Source organism: Lutzomyia longipalpis, chromosome 3 (genome assembly GCF_024334085.1).
Source record: "Lutzomyia longipalpis isolate SR_M1_2022 chromosome 3, ASM2433408v1".
Lineage (NCBI taxonomy): Eukaryota > Metazoa > Arthropoda > Insecta > Diptera > Psychodidae > Lutzomyia > Lutzomyia longipalpis.
Genome location: NC_074709.1, coordinates 15,465,710 through 15,486,701, shown reverse-complemented (window position 1 = coordinate 15,486,701; position 20,992 = coordinate 15,465,710). Strand labels below are relative to the sequence as shown.

The following is a 20,992-nucleotide window of genomic DNA, read 5'->3' as shown; positions in this document are numbered from 1 at the left end:
ATGCAAGAAAAACTAGAGGTTTTGGGGGGAAAACATTTGCCACAGAATGCTTTCCATTCGTCCCCAAAAAGGCTCTTAGTAATTTTTAAATTTAATTAAATTGTACCGCACTTTCACGGCTAGAGGTTATAGGGGAAAAACTGTCGCTAAATGTTTCCCGTTCATCCCTAAAAAAGCTCTAAATTCAGCAAAAATTTAATTTAGAAGAATTCCGCAAAATTATAAAGATTCGGAATAAAATACAAAACCCATCTCTCTTCTAATAAAAAAAAAGAAAACGCAGAAAAGAAAAAAAAATCTTTCAAAGTGCAAATAAAAGATCTGAAAAAAAAAATGAAAGTAGCAAAAGCTATTATAAAAAATTAACGGTGAAGAAAAAAATTACTCTGCGAATTCCCGTAATTGACAAAAAATGAGCCAAATAATTTCTGGGAATCGCAGATTTTTCACTGAGGAATGAATAATTATTCCCGTAAATGAATCACAGGGTAGTTCAGAAAAATAATTTTCTACTAACCAACACAAATACAGGGGGTTAAAAAGTTAATCTCTAAAACATAATTTTTTGCATAAAATTGATAAAATCCATAAAACATACGTAAGACATGACATACAAAAGTCTTATGACACGTTATATGTAGGCATATAAGATATCTCTAACCTCCGATTGCAAAAATTAACATTTTTTTTTCGTAAGAAAATAGAAGAAAGAAGGCTCCTCTATAGCCATATCAATATTTTCATCCTGACTGGACAAGATTATTTGAGATGATAAATATCTGCAAAAAGTTTTAAAATTAATCATTTTATACCTAAGTTTTGTTTCAAAGGATTAAAAAATTTTCTTCGAAAGAAGCACAGCTAAAAAGGGTTGTAAAAAAGCTTTTAAAATCACTCGTTATAACCATGAGTTGCAGTAGTATATAAAAATTATATTATGACGAGGTAAATTGTCGCTTCGCTCCAATTTTCCCCACCCCGCTTCGCGGGGATTTGTTGCACTCAGCGCAAATTTTAGTGAAAAAAAATATGATGGTTTATAAGTAGATTAGAGCCACTTATAAATCCCAAAAGAGTCACTTATAAAATCCCAAAAATTCGCAAAAAATGCATGAACCTTATAATGGGGGCTACCTGAAGGGGGGCTTTGGGGGGAAAATGGATACGGCCACTGGAAACCACCTGATATAAGGAACTGTATAGATACGATTACCTTTCTTTATTATATAGGTAGATGTGCATAAAAAACCAACCTGAGCCCCCAAACCCGTGTGAGCAAATTCCATTTAAATCTATAATATGTGATATTAGTCGGGAGAGGGAGGGGGGCTGAATAATACAGTACCCCCGAAATATTTTTAATATAAAGAAACCCTTTATCTGAACCTTCAGCAGGTAGATCCATATTGAGGCCCTCTACCTCCATTTTATCACCATCGGCCCTGCCGTTTCCACAAACAATCATTTCAGGAAATATGCTATATAGATAATTTGCAGTATTTCTGATCATGCTCATTTTATAGTTGATTTTATGTTAATTTTTGGATATTTAAATAAATAGAGGCACTTTGGACACCTACATTTCCCCCCTTTCCACTCGTGAAAATTTTTTTTTTTTTAAATTTTATTCAATACTTTAGGTGAGCGAGGTGTCAAAAGAATTTTTTCATAGGCGAAAAAAGAGTGAATGAAAAAGAAAATGAATTTTCAGGGGGTTTTTTGTGGGAGGATTTGAAAAAATAAAAAAAAAGCATTAAAATCGAAATTCAGTACGATTGAAACCACGAAGCGCAGTGGACGTGATTTATTTCGCCGCGATTAAATTTCAGTCAAAGTGAAGAAAAGTGTAGAATAAATTAAGAATCAGTGAATATTAATATAACCAGAATTTAAATACTATTGTGAATTAAATAATTATTAAAAAAAAAATCCAGGTGTGAAGAAGTGTTTAAATGCCATCCCCGAAAAAGAAAGCGATCAGAAAAGCCAAACGCGCAGAAGTAAAACGTGAAAAGCGCATGGCAGAGAATTACGTAAGGGCAAAAGAGGCACGTAGAGACGATTTTTTAAAGCAAAGAACCATGGACAGTGAAGTTGAGCACGGATGAAGATAAATACATGAGCCCAGGAAATGATGAGGAAAATTATGCTAGTTCGAGCATGGAAATCTTGAACAAGGGACAAGATGCCCAATGCCAAATTGACCAAGTGATGGCGGATGGAACCGGAAAATCCATGGCTGTGGATAATTTCAAAGGTTTTGTAGAGCCAGAAGCAACACAAAAAATCCCACATGGTCAGCCAGAGCCGAGGAGCACAGTGATGCCTCAGGAAGAACTCGTAAAATACCATCAAATTGACAAAGGCCCATTTTTTGTGATGATGAAACATCCAGAGAAGCATTTCACGGAATTGGCAAAAATTGCACTCTCAAGTGTGAGGAAGGAAAAAATTGAGAAAATTCTCAGAATCGATAACAACACTGTGAAAGTGAAACTCAGAGACGCAGAATCAGCAAATAAAATCCTACGTAGTCAGAGCTTGGCCAGATTGCAGAATGTGAGTGTATCAATCCCATCGATGTATTTAACATCTATTGGTATCATCGATAATGTGGCTATAAAACACACGGAAATGGAAATATTGGAAGCATTGGAGTGTGATGTGCATGTCACAAAGGTGGAGAGAATGACCAAATGGAATCCCACAAAAAAAGAGGCAGAGCCTCTAGAGATGGTGAAGATCTATTTCCGATGTTTCACGCTACCAATGGCAGTGAAGCTATTTATGATTAATTTCCGAGTGAGATTCTTTTTCCCCAGACCAACATACTGCACCAATTGTTTGAGTTATGGCCATTATAAGAAGATCTGCAAACAGAAGGCCAAATGCGGGAAATGCGCAAAAGAAGTGGAAGGAGAACATGAATGTGCTACCTTCTGCAAATTTTGCGAAATCACTGAGCATACCACAAACTCTAAGGAATGCAAGGAGAGAAAGAGGCAACAGGAAATCACAAAAATAATGATCAAGGGAAAAATGACGTACAGAGAAGCAATCACAGCCATGAGCCAAGGAGATGCAAGGGCAACGGAGTTCCCAAGACTCCCACGAATTGATATGATTGAGGAATACTCAAAGATCAAGGAACTGTCGCAAAATATAGCCGATCTTCAGATCAAAATGGATGTGACTGTGAAGGAAAGTGCCAAAGTGAAGGAGGTCCTAAGGGAAATCTGCACACTTGCAACAGCACAGGAGAGTCAATCAAATCATTCGTTGGTGGTTCGACGCTTATTGACAATACTTGAAGAAAACCAGAATATAATCACAAATGCTTAAGTTATGTCAAGTAAATATAAGAAGTCTTTATTCTAACAGTGATACTCTCATCAAATATTGTAATGATAAAAAAAGTGATTTAGTTTTGTTAAGCGAGACATGGACAAAAGATAATAAAAGTATAAAAATTCCAGGATTCAAAATTTTTCTAAAAAATAGAGATGGAGGATATGGGGGAGTAGGTTGTTTAGTTAGATCTAATATTTGTTCACAAAAAATCACATCGCATAATTATAATCCAGTTGAAATATTAGAAGTAAAGATTATTGTCTCAAATAAAACTTATTATATTATATCCATTTACATAGCACCAGATACAAATATAAGAACAATAAAAGAGAAAATAGAATTACTTTTCAATACATATAATAATAAAGAGAATGTAATAATCGGAGGAGATTTTAACGCACACCATGTACTCTGGGAAGTTAATTCTAAAAATGACAATAAAGGCAAAATGTTATCTGAATTATTCAGCGACTACAATTTTATTTGCTTAAATGATGGCTCTTATACTTACATGAATCTAAATAGAAATTTAAAATCAGCGATAGACTTAACTTTAATCTCACCAAATTTGATAAATAATACTTCATGGACAGTAGATCAAGATAATATTATGACAGACCATTTTCCCATTTTAATTGAGGTTGAAACTAATGGTAAAATCTATTCCAATACAATTAGAGAAAAAATAAACATTAAAAGCATAGAAGAAAAACTTAGTAATTCTTCTCTCAATGGAAATGAAACAATAGAAGATTTTGAAAATAAAATTAAGGTAATTATAAAAGAAAACACGATAAAGATAGACACAGAAAAAAACAAATATGTACCTAAAGCATGGTGGTCAAGTAAATTACAAACATTATGGGATGAAAAGAAAAAAAGATTAAAGATATATAGGATAACACAAGACTATTTTGATTTAAATTTACTTAAGAAAATTTCATGCAAGTTAAAAATTGAAATAAAAAAAGCAAAGAAAAAATCATGGGATGAGTTTTTATTGAAGATAAAGCCAGAAGAAGATAGTAAAACCCTTTGGAGAAATATAAATAAATTTAATCATAAAAAACACAAAATAAATTCAAATATTATAGAAAGTTAAGAGAATATCAAAAGATTTTTGGAAATTAATTTTAAAATAGATGAAGAAACTGTAAATCAAAATGAAATTGTCAATATTAATTATGAATTTTGTACATACGAAAGTATTTCTAATATTATATCGCAAAATAATCACTCAGCTCCAGGCTTAAGCAAAATTTCCAATAGCATACTCAAAATTTTACCAACACAATATATAAATCATATAGTGAAAATATTCAATGATACATGGACAAAACAAATAGTACCATCGCAATGGAAAGAAATAAAAGTTATAGCAATACCAAAACCCAACAAAGATAGCACAAATGTAGAAAATTATAGGCCAATATCACTTATAAATAATATAGCAAAATTATTTAATGCAGTCGTGAAAAATATGCTAAATGAATTTTTGAAAAACAACAATTTACTGCCTGAAAATGTCTTTGGTTTTGTTAAAAATAGAAGTATAAATGATTATATTTTAAAAACATTAGAAACTATAAGACACAATAAGAAATTAAAAAGAAAAGTTCTAATAATTGTGACTGATATAAGTAAAGCTTTTGATAGAGTCAACATAAACATTCTCATAAATAAGATGAAAAGCAAAAAAATTCCTTTAGAAATTGTTAATTGGATAAAAGAATTTCTAACCAATAGAAAAATAATACTAGAAAACGATGAACATTCAGTTAAGATCAACACAAGTTCTGGTTTACCACAAGGTAGCAAGTTAAGCCCGATTTTGTTCAATATTTATACAGCAGAATTACACAGTATGAATACAGAAGAATGTCAAGTTATGCAATTTGCGGATGATATATCTTTGATAGTCTCTGGAAAAAACACACACGAATTATTTGTTAACGCTAATAAGTTTATAGACCAATTTAATGAAAAACTAAATGAGATATGTTTAAACCTAAATCCTGAGAAATGTAGTTATATAGTTTTTGATAGAAGCAGTCTAAATAACAATTATACAATAAGTTTCCAAAACACTATGTTAGAAAGAGTTATCACTCAAAGGATATTAGGAATACATTTAGATGATAAACTCAACTTTAAATCTCATATTAGAACTTTAAAAGAAAATTGTAAACCATACATAAACATGCTAAAAATACTGAGTAAATTCAACGGCGGGGCGCACCCACAAGTTCTCATGAATGTCTACACAGCACTTATTAAATCCCGCATCCTATTTGGCTCTCCTGCTTTCTACGACCACAATAAGACAAATTATGAAAAATACATTAAGAATCCACTACAAATTATTGCAAATCAAGGACTACGAGCGATTATGGGATACACAAAGTCAACACCAATCAACGTAATTTTAGCGGAAACAGGACAATTACCAGTACAACTCGACTCTGAACTTGCTACAGCAAAGTATATAGCAAAAAGGAAATCACTCGGATTGAACTCAGCTAAAATACCTCAAACCATCCACATAGAGGAAACACAAAAGCATCTCCAAGATATAGCATTATTGCAAAATCCAGAAGAAATACCATCAAGACTAAAAATTTCTACAGAAATTGAAGGAAACCTGAGAAAAGCCCAAACAAGCAACGATGCATTAAAAAGAATGGCTCTGGCTACCATCTCGAAGTATGCTGATTGTGAAAAAATTTATACGGACGGTTCTATACAAGAAAACAACAGAGGTGTAGGAATATTCTTCAAAGATAGAGACATAAAATTAAAATATAAAGTGAATCATAGAATATCCATAAAAGAAACCGAGCTGATAGCCATCTACTTAGCAATTGATCAAAGTATATCACTTAATAGTCCCAAAATCGTAGTACTAACAGATTCAAAAAGTGCATGTGCCTCACTAAAAAATCCCAGTGATAAATTTTATGAAAATAAAATAAAAAATCTCATTAGAGTGAATGCCATCGACGTCACAATCCAATGGATCCCAGGTCACATTGGGCTGATAGGGAATGAAGTGGCAGACGGAATAGCAAAAGATGCAGCAAATAGTGGAGATTTATTTTATAATGAAATTTCGGTAAGAGAAGGAGTTAAAATGTGCAAAGAATTGTGTTGGGAAAAGTGGGACAGAGACTATTGTGTTATAAGTGAGAGTAAAGGGAAGTTCAATTTTGAAATAAGAAATGGTACCCTCAATAGCAATATGTGGTGTAAGGGCAAAAAACTGGACAATAACAAAATAAAAATGATATCAAGACTAAGGAGCGGACATTGTCTAGATAAGAAATTCCTCCATTTAATAAAAGTTGAACAAAATAATCTATGCACCACATGCAATGAAGTGGAGGATTCCGAGCATTTGATCCTTAAGTGTAAAAAATATACCACACAAAGACAATCACATAATATTCTTCAATTCTCCACATTAAAAGACCTAATCAAAAAAATGAACAATAAAACACACCTGGATTTCCTAAATTACATAAAAGTGACAAATGTTAAATTATAAATCCTCGAGATATTTTGACTATCCCTTTGGGATATAGTCTGGTCTCGAAAAGTGAGAAAGTGCGATTCGCTACAATAAATCATTAAAAGAAAACAGTGAAAACATTAAAATAATAAATTAATTTAACAAAAGATAATTTAGTGAAAAAAAAAAAGTGGTGAAATTTGGCTATATGGATCCGGAAGGAATCCAACAGCCGTACAATTTAAAGTGCAGAAGAAGAAGAAGAAAATCGAAATTTTCTCACCTTTCACGTGGTGGTACCCACGTGAAAATTCATGCATCTATTCACGCACACGGTGCACCGTTGTTGCTTTCTTCACAACTGGCATCTGTGGTCGATTCTGGCTTCTTCTCTTCCTGCGTCTCCGGCATAGAAGGCGTTTCAACTGTCTCCTGAGCAGCTTTCTCCACCTTATTGGGTTCACCACCTTCCTCAACTTGCTGCTTCTGTTGCTCCGGCTTCTGCTCTTGACCTTCCTTTTTCACCTTACTGACGGATTGAGATTTTCGTACAGCATTACGCGTCACCCTAAAATAGGAAGGAAATCAAATTTTTCATTACAAAACTAATAATTATTTGTTTAAAAATAATTCAATGAAAAGTCCTAAATATTTAGTAACAAACTTCTCTCACTCTCTATTCAAGAATTCTTTAAAGAGAAAAAGATCTTTCTTTTTCAACAAATTAACTCAAGAGTTCTGTTCTTTCACTTTGAATTTCTTGAAGTTCTCAAAAGTTCTTAAGAATAATTTTTTTTCTAAAAAAATCTTTCACAGAAACTTACGTGAAATCCTCAAAGTTTATCTGCTCAGGAAGCGTCTCTTGTTTGTCTTCCGGGACACTGACTTAATTGGCTGCTTCTCCGGATCAGAAATGACAATCAAGGAGATCCGTTAATTCCTTCTTGTCATCCTCCTTGAGTTTCCGCTGCCCTGCAATGGCATCTTTAATACCACCTCGTTGCTCCTTCCTCTAGATGGCCTGCAACTTTGTCATGCCGAAATTGTGTTCCGCAATGTCACATCGAATGTTGACATCCCTCACACGATGGTATAGAAAATTGTCTTCCTGGAGGTTCTCTTCAATTGTCGTTGCCATTCTCGTGATAACACAGTGAAAGACACCTATTTGCACCTTCACCGTTGTTGCTTCCTTCACAATTGGCATCTGTGGTCGATTCTGGCTTCTTCTCTTCCTGCGTCTCCGGCATAGAAGGCGTTTCAACTGTCTCCTGAGCAGCTTTCTCCACCTTATTGGGTTCACCACCTTCCTCAACTTGCTGCTTCTGTTGCTCCGGCTTCTGCTCTTGACCTTCCTTTTTCACCTTACTGACGGATTGAGATTTTCGTACAGCATTACGCGTCACCCTAAAATAGGAAGGAAATCAAATTTTTCATTACAAAACTAATAATTATTTGTTTAAAAATAATTCAATGAAAAGTCCTAAATATTTAGTAACAAACTTCTCTCACTCTCTATTCAAGAATTCTTTAAAGAGAAAAAGATCTTTCTTTTTCAACAAATTAACTCAAGAGTTCTGTTCTTTCACTTTGAATTTCTTGAAGTTCTCAAAAGTTCTTAAGAATAATTTTTTTTCAAAGTTTATCTGCTCAGGAAGCGTCTCTTGTTTGTCTTCCGGGACACTGACTTAATTGGCTGCTTCTCCGGATCAGAAATGACAATCAAGGAGATCCGTTAATTCCTTCTTGTCATCCTCCTTGAGTTTCCGCTGCCCTGCAATGGCATCTTTAATACCACCTCGTTGCTCCTTCCTCTAGATGTCCTGCAACTTTGTCATGCCGAAATTGTGTTCCGCAAGGTCACATCGAATGTTGACATCCCTCACACGATGGTATAGAAAATTGTCTTCCTGGAGGTTCTCTTCAATTGTCGTTGCCATTCTCGTGATAACACAGTGGAAGACACCTGTTTGCACCTTCACCGTTGTTGCTTCCTTCACAACTGGCATCTGTGGTCGATTCTGGCTTCTTCTCTTATCAGTTTATCTTCCATCACACAATCATCTTATAATATACAAGATAATAGAAGAAAAACATACTTACATTGCCAATTTCCACAAAAAATTGTGATTTTTTTTGTTTTAATATTTTACGACCGCGCACATTATATCCATAGGGCCTTCACAGCATCAGCGTTTCACCTTTTTTGCACTTTTTTTCACAAACACTAGCGCCGTGCCGAAATTTTGCGGAAACACCAATTTTGCACATAATTTTTATTTTTCCAAATTTTCTTTCAGAAAAAGGAGAAAAACTATATAAATGCATCAAAAAGTCTTATATAAAGGTCAAGAAAATAGAATTTCATCTCTAAAACATAAATTTTTGCATAAAATTGATAAAATCCATAAAACATACTTATTAACATGTCTTATGACACGTTATACGTAAGTCATATGAGATATCTCTAACCTCCGATTGCAAAAATAACAAATTATGTGTATAATAAATTATACAAACACAAAGATTAAAAACTTAATTATTTATAAAAATTGTAATAAAAATGTAGACTCACCATTAATTGCATGTATCACGTCTTTCACTAATTCACTTATTTTAATAGTTTTTTTTAATATTTTTAAAGTCTTTTTCACAATTTTTGAGGAATTTTTACTCGCAAGAGCTCTTTAGAAGAATCGATTCGTTTCAAAGGTGAAAAAACAATGTTCAATATTTCATGGGTCACTTATAATTTTAGTTTCAAATTTTCTTTTAATATTTCACCAACAAAAATTAATTATAAAATAAAACACCACAAAATCATTTTAAATATAACCACCCTGTCTTTCAATGGGAGGGTTGGTATATATTTATAGCGCCCAACATAATCGAACTAACTGCTTATGAAGAAGAAATTAAAATACAAAAATAAAGTTGCAGGATATTATGGCAGAGAAATCTAGAAAGGAAAGAGTTAACAAAATTAAACTCTTGGAAAATACATTGAGTTCCACACGAGCCAAAACTTGGGCGGAAAATCCACACCTGAAGAATGAGAAAAGGGACAACAAGGTCCACCATCTCAAGGGGATTCGGTTGGATCTGGAAGGAGGGAACACAGTCAACATCTCGTTCCAAGAACCACAGTGAAACTTCAGGACGAATCCCGATAATTTCCCGGAAAATCTTTATAAAGAAAAGAATTTTCACCGAAAAATCAGACAAAGCTGATCTTCCCGCGGGGGGGTTACTAAAGAACCATAATAAAGTCGCAATGGACGCGAGAGGTCTCGTGCTATACAAAGAAAAGCTTACCAAGGATATCAGTAACTACCATTAAGCAGATGGAATTTAAAGAGAATGCAAAACTCTTCCTATCAGATATCCTTGCAAAAATAAATTAAAGCGATAGTACCTGAACGATCAATTGCATAAAAGGCAAGATCAAGAGTCAGGAAGATATCGAGGAAAAAAAAAGAAAATAGATTGTGATTTGAGATAAATTAAAATTTATTTAATAAGAAAGAAAATGAACGTAAATTGGCAGCGCTTAAAAGGCTTAAAGGGTAGATAAGGTGTGAGTGAAGGGGCTGAATTAAACCACAAATACGAGCACAAAATGTCAGAAAATATCACCAATAATTAAGGAAAAAATTATAATAAAAAAAAAGAAAGAAAATTGCAAAATATTATTAATTTCTGATGCATTTCCCAGGGAAAAGGCCTGTCGATAACATTCATTTTGACCTTTTCATTCATCCTGGTTATGCAAGAAAAACTAGAGGTTTTGGGGGGAAAACATTTGCCACAGAATGCTTTCCATTCGTCCCCAAAAAGGCTCTTAGTAATTTTTAAATTTAATTAAATTGTACCGCACTTTCACGGCTAGAGGTTATAGGGGAAAAACTGTCGCTAAATGTTTCCCGTTCATCCCTAAAAAAGCTCTAAATTCAGCAAAAATTTAATTTAGAAGAATTCCGCAAAATTATAAAGATTCGGAATAAAATACAAAACCCATCTCTCTTCTAATAAAAAAAAAGAAAACGCAGAAAAGAAAAAAAAATCTTTCAAAGTGCAAATAAAAGATCTGAAAAAAAAAATGAAAGTAGCAAAAGCTATTATAAAAAATTAACGGTGAAGAAAAAAATTACTCTGCGAATTCCCGTAATTGACAAAAAATGAGCCAAATAATTTCTGGGAATCGCAGATTTTTCACTGAGGAATGAATAATTATTCCCGTAAATGAATCACAGGGTAGTTCAGAAAAATAATTTTCTACTAACCAACACAAATACAGGGGGTTAAAAAGTTAATCTCTAAAACATAATTTTTTGCATAAAATTGATAAAATCCATAAAACATACGTAAGACATGACATACAAAAGTCTTATGACACGTTATATGTAGGCATATAAGATATCTCTAACCTCCGATTGCAAAAATTAACATTTTTTTTTCGTAAGAAAATAGAAGAAAGAAGGCTCCTCTATAGCCATATCAATATTTTCATCCTGACTGGACAAGATTATTTGAGATGATAAATATCTGCAAAAAGTTTTAAAATTAATCATTTTATACCTAAGTTTTGTTTCAAAGGATTAAAAAATTTTCTTCGAAAGAAGCACAGCTAAAAAGGGTTGTAAAAAAGCTTTTAAAATCACTCGTTATAACCATGAGTTGCAGTAGTATATAAAAATTATATTATGACGAGGTAAATTGTCGCTTCGCTCCAATTTTCCCCACCCCGCTTCGCGGGGATTTGTTGCACTCAGCGCAAATTTTAGTGAAAAAAAATATGATGGTTTATAAGTAGATTAGAGCCACTTATAAATCCCAAAAGAGTCACTTATAAAATCCCAAAAATTCGCAAAAAATGCATGAACCTTATAATGGGGGCTACCTGAAGGGGGGCTTTGGGGGGAAAATGGATACGGCCACTGGAAACCACCTGATATAAGGAACTGTATAGATACGATTACCTTTCTTTATTATATAGGTAGATGTGCATAAAAAACCAACCTGAGCCCCCAAACCCGTGTGAGCAAATTCCATTTAAATCTATAATATGTGATATTAGTCGGGAGAGGGAGGGGGGCTGAATAATACAGTACCCCCGAAATATTTTTAATATAAAGAAACCCTTTATCTGAACCTTCAGCAGGTAGATCCATATTGAGGCCCTCTACCTCCATTTTATCACCATCGGCCCTGCCGTTTCCACAAACAATCATTTCAGGAAATATGCTATATAGATAATTTGCAGTATTTCTGATCATGCTCATTTTATAGTTGATTTTATGTTAATTTTTGGATATTTAAATAAATAGAGGCACTTTGGACACCTACATTTCCCCCCTTTCCACTCGTGAAAATTTTTTTTTTTTTAAATTTTATTCAATACTTTAGGTGAGCGAGGTGTCAAAAGAATTTTTTCATAGGCGAAAAAAGAGTGAATGAAAAAGAAAATGAATTTTCAGGGGGTTTTTTGTGGGAGGATTTGAAAAAATAAAAAAAAAGCATTAAAATCGAAATTCAGTACGATTGAAACCACGAAGCGCAGTGGACGTGATTTATTTCGCCGCGATTAAATTTCAGTCAAAGTGAAGAAAAGTGTAGAATAAATTAAGAATCAGTGAATATTAATATAACCAGAATTTAAATACTATTGTGAATTAAATAATTATTAAAAAAAAAATCCAGGTGTGAAGAAGTGTTTAAATGCCATCCCCGAAAAAGAAAGCGATCAGAAAAGCCAAACGCGCAGAAGTAAAACGTGAAAAGCGCATGGCAGAGAATTACGTAAGGGCAAAAGAGGCACGTAGAGACGATTTTTTAAAGCAAAGAACCATGGACAGTGAAGTTGAGCACGGATGAAGATAAATACATGAGCCCAGGAAATGATGAGGAAAATTATGCTAGTTCGAGCATGGAAATCTTGAACAAGGGACAAGATGCCCAATGCCAAATTGACCAAGTGATGGCGGATGGAACCGGAAAATCCATGGCTGTGGATAATTTCAAAGGTTTTGTAGAGCCAGAAGCAACACAAAAAATCCCACATGGTCAGCCAGAGCCGAGGAGCACAGTGATGCCTCAGGAAGAACTCGTAAAATACCATCAAATTGACAAAGGCCCATTTTTTGTGATGATGAAACATCCAGAGAAGCATTTCACGGAATTGGCAAAAATTGCACTCTCAAGTGTGAGGAAGGAAAAAATTGAGAAAATTCTCAGAATCGATAACAACACTGTGAAAGTGAAACTCAGAGACGCAGAATCAGCAAATAAAATCCTACGTAGTCAGAGCTTGGCCAGATTGCAGAATGTGAGTGTATCAATCCCATCGATGTATTTAACATCTATTGGTATCATCGATAATGTGGCTATAAAACACACGGAAATGGAAATATTGGAAGCATTGGAGTGTGATGTGCATGTCACAAAGGTGGAGAGAATGACCAAATGGAATCCCACAAAAAAAGAGGCAGAGCCTCTAGAGATGGTGAAGATCTATTTCCGATGTTTCACGCTACCAATGGCAGTGAAGCTATTTATGATTAATTTCCGAGTGAGATTCTTTTTCCCCAGACCAACATACTGCACCAATTGTTTGAGTTATGGCCATTATAAGAAGATCTGCAAACAGAAGGCCAAATGCGGGAAATGCGCAAAAGAAGTGGAAGGAGAACATGAATGTGCTACCTTCTGCAAATTTTGCGAAATCACTGAGCATACCACAAACTCTAAGGAATGCAAGGAGAGAAAGAGGCAACAGGAAATCACAAAAATAATGATCAAGGGAAAAATGACGTACAGAGAAGCAATCACAGCCATGAGCCAAGGAGATGCAAGGGCAACGGAGTTCCCAAGACTCCCACGAATTGATATGATTGAGGAATACTCAAAGATCAAGGAACTGTCGCAAAATATAGCCGATCTTCAGATCAAAATGGATGTGACTGTGAAGGAAAGTGCCAAAGTGAAGGAGGTCCTAAGGGAAATCTGCACACTTGCAACAGCACAGGAGAGTCAATCAAATCATTCGTTGGTGGTTCGACGCTTATTGACAATACTTGAAGAAAACCAGAATATAATCACAAATGCTTAAGTTATGTCAAGTAAATATAAGAAGTCTTTATTCTAACAGTGATACTCTCATCAAATATTGTAATGATAAAAAAAGTGATTTAGTTTTGTTAAGCGAGACATGGACAAAAGATAATAAAAGTATAAAAATTCCAGGATTCAAAATTTTTCTAAAAAATAGAGATGGAGGATATGGGGGAGTAGGTTGTTTAGTTAGATCTAATATTTGTTCACAAAAAATCACATCGCATAATTATAATCCAGTTGAAATATTAGAAGTAAAGATTATTGTCTCAAATAAAACTTATTATATTATATCCATTTACATAGCACCAGATACAAATATAAGAACAATAAAAGAGAAAATAGAATTACTTTTCAATACATATAATAATAAAGAGAATGTAATAATCGGAGGAGATTTTAACGCACACCATGTACTCTGGGAAGTTAATTCTAAAAATGACAATAAAGGCAAAATGTTATCTGAATTATTCAGCGACTACAATTTTATTTGCTTAAATGATGGCTCTTATACTTACATGAATCTAAATAGAAATTTAAAATCAGCGATAGACTTAACTTTAATCTCACCAAATTTGATAAATAATACTTCATGGACAGTAGATCAAGATAATATTATGACAGACCATTTTCCCATTTTAATTGAGGTTGAAACTAATGGTAAAATCTATTCCAATACAATTAGAGAAAAAATAAACATTAAAAGCATAGAAGAAAAACTTAGTAATTCTTCTCTCAATGGAAATGAAACAATAGAAGATTTTGAAAATAAAATTAAGGTAATTATAAAAGAAAACACGATAAAGATAGACACAGAAAAAAACAAATATGTACCTAAAGCATGGTGGTCAAGTAAATTACAAACATTATGGGATGAAAAGAAAAAAAGATTAAAGATATATAGGATAACACAAGACTATTTTGATTTAAATTTACTTAAGAAAATTTCATGCAAGTTAAAAATTGAAATAAAAAAAGCAAAGAAAAAATCATGGGATGAGTTTTTATTGAAGATAAAGCCAGAAGAAGATAGTAAAACCCTTTGGAGAAATATAAATAAATTTAATCATAAAAAACACAAAATAAATTCAAATATTATAGAAAGTTAAGAGAATATCAAAAGATTTTTGGAAATTAATTTTAAAATAGATGAAGAAACTGTAAATCAAAATGAAATTGTCAATATTAATTATGAATTTTGTACATACGAAAGTATTTCTAATATTATATCGCAAAATAATCACTCAGCTCCAGGCTTAAGCAAAATTTCCAATAGCATACTCAAAATTTTACCAACACAATATATAAATCATATAGTGAAAATATTCAATGATACATGGACAAAACAAATAGTACCATCGCAATGGAAAGAAATAAAAGTTATAGCAATACCAAAACCCAACAAAGATAGCACAAATGTAGAAAATTATAGGCCAATATCACTTATAAATAATATAGCAAAATTATTTAATGCAGTCGTGAAAAATATGCTAAATGAATTTTTGAAAAACAACAATTTACTGCCTGAAAATGTCTTTGGTTTTGTTAAAAATAGAAGTATAAATGATTATATTTTAAAAACATTAGAAACTATAAGACACAATAAGAAATTAAAAAGAAAAGTTCTAATAATTGTGACTGATATAAGTAAAGCTTTTGATAGAGTCAACATAAACATTCTCATAAATAAGATGAAAAGCAAAAAAATTCCTTTAGAAATTGTTAATTGGATAAAAGAATTTCTAACCAATAGAAAAATAATACTAGAAAACGATGAACATTCAGTTAAGATCAACACAAGTTCTGGTTTACCACAAGGTAGCAAGTTAAGCCCGATTTTGTTCAATATTTATACAGCAGAATTACACAGTATGAATACAGAAGAATGTCAAGTTATGCAATTTGCGGATGATATATCTTTGATAGTCTCTGGAAAAAACACACACGAATTATTTGTTAACGCTAATAAGTTTATAGACCAATTTAATGAAAAACTAAATGAGATATGTTTAAACCTAAATCCTGAGAAATGTAGTTATATAGTTTTTGATAGAAGCAGTCTAAATAACAATTATACAATAAGTTTCCAAAACACTATGTTAGAAAGAGTTATCACTCAAAGGATATTAGGAATACATTTAGATGATAAACTCAACTTTAAATCTCATATTAGAACTTTAAAAGAAAATTGTAAACCATACATAAACATGCTAAAAATACTGAGTAAATTCAACGGCGGGGCGCACCCACAAGTTCTCATGAATGTCTACACAGCACTTATTAAATCCCGCATCCTATTTGGCTCTCCTGCTTTCTACGACCACAATAAGACAAATTATGAAAAATACATTAAGAATCCACTACAAATTATTGCAAATCAAGGACTACGAGCGATTATGGGATACACAAAGTCAACACCAATCAACGTAATTTTAGCGGAAACAGGACAATTACCAGTACAACTCGACTCTGAACTTGCTACAGCAAAGTATATAGCAAAAAGGAAATCACTCGGATTGAACTCAGCTAAAATACCTCAAACCATCCACATAGAGGAAACACAAAAGCATCTCCAAGATATAGCATTATTGCAAAATCCAGAAGAAATACCATCAAGACTAAAAATTTCTACAGAAATTGAAGGAAACCTGAGAAAAGCCCAAACAAGCAACGATGCATTAAAAAGAATGGCTCTGGCTACCATCTCGAAGTATGCTGATTGTGAAAAAATTTATACGGACGGTTCTATACAAGAAAACAACAGAGGTGTAGGAATATTCTTCAAAGATAGAGACATAAAATTAAAATATAAAGTGAATCATAGAATATCCATAAAAGAAACCGAGCTGATAGCCATCTACTTAGCAATTGATCAAAGTATATCACTTAATAGTCCCAAAATCGTAGTACTAACAGATTCAAAAAGTGCATGTGCCTCACTAAAAAATCCCAGTGATAAATTTTATGAAAATAAAATAAAAAATCTCATTAGAGTGAATGCCATCGACGTCACAATCCAATGGATCCCAGGTCACATTGGGCTGATAGGGAATGAAGTGGCAGACGGAATAGCAAAAGATGCAGCAAATAGTGGAGATTTATTTTATAATGAAATTTCGGTAAGAGAAGGAGTTAAAATGTGCAAAGAATTGTGTTGGGAAAAGTGGGACAGAGACTATTGTGTTATAAGTGAGAGTAAAGGGAAGTTCAATTTTGAAATAAGAAATGGTACCCTCAATAGCAATATGTGGTGTAAGGGCAAAAAACTGGACAATAACAAAATAAAAATGATATCAAGACTAAGGAGCGGACATTGTCTAGATAAGAAATTCCTCCATTTAATAAAAGTTGAACAAAATAATCTATGCACCACATGCAATGAAGTGGAGGATTCCGAGCATTTGATCCTTAAGTGTAAAAAATATACCACACAAAGACAATCACATAATATTCTTCAATTCTCCACATTAAAAGACCTAATCAAAAAAATGAACAATAAAACACACCTGGATTTCCTAAATTACATAAAAGTGACAAATGTTAAATTATAAATCCTCGAGATATTTTGACTATCCCTTTGGGATATAGTCTGGTCTCGAAAAGTGAGAAAGTGCGATTCGCTACAATAAATCATTAAAAGAAAACAGTGAAAACATTAAAATAATAAATTAATTTAACAAAAGATAATTTAGTGAAAAAAAAAAAGTGGTGAAATTTGGCTATATGGATCCGGAAGGAATCCAACAGCCGTACAATTTAAAGTGCAGAAGAAGAAGAAGAAAATCGAAATTTTCTCACCTTTCACGTGGTGGTACCCACGTGAAAATTCATGCATCTATTCACGCACACGGTGCACCGTTGTTGCTTTCTTCACAACTGGCATCTGTGGTCGATTCTGGCTTCTTCTCTTCCTGCGTCTCCGGCATAGAAGGCGTTTCAACTGTCTCCTGAGCAGCTTTCTCCACCTTATTGGGTTCACCACCTTCCTCAACTTGCTGCTTCTGTTGCTCCGGCTTCTGCTCTTGACCTTCCTTTTTCACCTTACTGACGGATTGAGATTTTCGTACAGCATTACGCGTCACCCTAAAATAGGAAGGAAATCAAATTTTTCATTACAAAACTAATAATTATTTGTTTAAAAATAATTCAATGAAAAGTCCTAAATATTTAGTAACAAACTTCTCTCACTCTCTATTCAAGAATTCTTTAAAGAGAAAAAGATCTTTCTTTTTCAACAAATTAACTCAAGAGTTCTGTTCTTTCACTTTGAATTTCTTGAAGTTCTCAAAAGTTCTTAAGAATAATTTTTTTTCTAAAAAAATCTTTCACAGAAACTTACGTGAAATCCTCAAAGTTTATCTGCTCAGGAAGCGTCTCTTGTTTGTCTTCCGGGACACTGACTTAATTGGCTGCTTCTCCGGATCAGAAATGACAATCAAGGAGATCCGTTAATTCCTTCTTGTCATCCTCCTTGAGTTTCCGCTGCCCTGCAATGGCATCTTTAATACCACCTCGTTGCTCCTTCCTCTAGATGGCCTGCAACTTTGTCATGCCGAAATTGTGTTCCGCAATGTCACATCGAATGTTGACATCCCTCACACGATGGTATAGAAAATTGTCTTCCTGGAGGTTCTCTTCAATTGTCGTTGCCATTCTCGTGATAACACAGTGAAAGACACCTATTTGCACCTTCACCGTTGTTGCTTCCTTCACAATTGGCATCTGTGGTCGATTCTGGCTTCTTCTCTTCCTGCGTCTCCGGCATAGAAGGCGTTTCAACTGTCTCCTGAGCAGCTTTCTCCACCTTATTGGGTTCACCACCTTCCTCAACTTGCTGCTTCTGTTGCTCCGGCTTCTGCTCTTGACCTTCCTTTTTCACCTTACTGACGGATTGAGATTTTCGTACAGCATTACGCGTCACCCTAAAATAGGAAGGAAATCAAATTTTTCATTACAAAACTAATAATTATTTGTTTAAAAATAATTCAATGAAAAGTCCTAAATATTTAGTAACAAACTTCTCTCACTCTCTATTCAAGAATTCTTTAAAGAGAAAAAGATCTTTCTTTTTCAACAAATTAACTCAAGAGTTCTGTTCTTTCACTTTGAATTTCTTGAAGTTCTCAAAAGTTCTTAAGAATAATTTTTTTTCTAAAAAAATCTTTCACAGAAACTTACGTGAAATCCTCAAAGTTTATCTGCTCAGGAAGCGTCTCTTGTTTGTCTTCCGGGACACTGACTTAATTGGCTGCTTCTCCGGATCAGAAATGACAATCAAGGAGATCCGTTAATTCCTTCTTGTCATCCTCCTTGAGTTTCCGCTGCCCTGCAATGGCATCTTTAATACCACCTCGTTGCTCCTTCCTCTAGATGGCCTGCAACTTTGTCATGCCGAAATTGTGTTCCGCAAGGTCACATCGAATGTTGACATCCCTCACACGATGGTATAGAAAATTGTCTTCCTGGAGGTTCTCTTCAATTGTCGTTGCCATTCTCGTGATAACACAGTGAAAGACACCTGTTTGCACCTTCACCGTTGTTGCTTCCTTCACAACTGGCATCTGTGGTCGATTCTGGCTTCTTCTCTTCCTGCGTCTCCGGCATAGAAGGCGTTTCAACTGTCTCCTGAGCAGCTTTCTCCACCTTATTGGGTTCACCACCTTCCTCAACTTGCTGCTTCTGTTGCTCCGGCTTCTGCTCTTGACCTTCCTTTTTCACCTTACTGACGGATTGAGATTTTCGTACAGCATTACGCGTCACCCTAAAATAGGAAGGAAATCAAATTTTTCATTACAAAACTAATAATTATTTGTTTAAAAATAATTCAATGAAAAGTCCTAAATATTTAGTAACAAACTTCTCTCACTCTCTATTCAAGAATTCTTTAAAGAGAAAAAGATCTTTCTTTTTCAACAAATTAACTCAAGAGTTCTGTTCTTTCACTTTGAATTTCTTGAAGTTCTCAAAAGTTCTTAAGAATAATTTTTTTTCTAAAAAAATCTTTCACAGAAACTTACGTGAAATCCTCAAAGTTTATCTGCTCAGGAAGCGTCTCTTGTTTGTCTTCCGGGACACTGACTTAATTGGCTGCTTCTCCGGATCAGAAATGACAATCAAGGAGATCCGTTAATTCCTTCTTGTCATCCTCCTTGAGTTTCCGCTGCCCTGCAATGGCATCTTTAATACCACCTCGTTGCTCCTTCCTCTAGATGGCCTGCAACTTTGTCATGCCGAAATTGTGTTCCGCAAGGTCACATCGAATGTTGACATCCCTCACACGATGGTATAGAAAATTGTCTTCCTGGAGGTTCTCTTCAATTGTCGTTGCCATTCTCGTGATAACACAGTGAAAGACACCTATTTGCACCTTCACCGTTGTTGCTTCCTTCACAATTGGCATCTGTGGTCGATTCTGGCTTCTTCTCTTCCTGCGTCTCCGGCATAGAAGGCGTTTCAACTGTCTCCTGAGCAGCTTTCTCCACCTTATTGGGTTCACCACCTTCCTCAACTTGCTGCTTCTGTTGCTCCGGCTTCTGCTCTTGACCTTCCTTTTTCACCTTACTGACGGATTGAGATTTTCGTACAGCATTACGCGTCACCCTAAAATAGGAAGGAAATCAAATTTTTCATTACAAAACTAATAATTATTTGTTTAAAAATAATTCAATGAAAAGTCCTAAATATTTAGTAACAAACTTCTCTCACTCTCTATTCAAGAATTCTTTAAAGAGAAAAAGATCTTTCTTTTTCAACAAATTAACTCAAGAGTTCTGTTCTTTCACTTTGAATTTCTTGAAGTTCTCAAAAGTTCTTAAGAATAATTTTTTTTCTAAAAAAATCTTTCACAGAAACTTACGTGAAATCCTCAAAGTTTATCTGCTCAGGAAGCGTCTCTTGTTTGTCTTCCGGGACACTGACTTAATTGGCTGCTTCTCCGGATCAGAAATGACAATCAAGGAGATCCGTTAATTCCTTCTTGTCATCCTCCTTGAGTTTCCGCTGCCCTGCAATGGCATCTTTAAT

General features: G+C 34.0%; 1 long non-coding RNA gene across 1 annotated transcript; it reads right to left on the bottom strand.

The window, feature by feature from the left end:
* Nucleotides 1-7,928: 7,928 nt before the first annotated feature.
* Nucleotides 7,929-18,483, bottom strand: LOC129793440 (uncharacterized). Its single transcript, XR_008750909.1, has 3 exons — nt 18,309-18,483; nt 17,768-18,052; nt 7,929-8,266 (listed from the first exon to the last, which is right to left on the bottom strand). It is a non-coding gene; the product is annotated as an uncharacterized LOC129793440 (long non-coding RNA).
* Between the last annotated feature and the right edge of the window lie 2,509 nt (nt 18,484-20,992).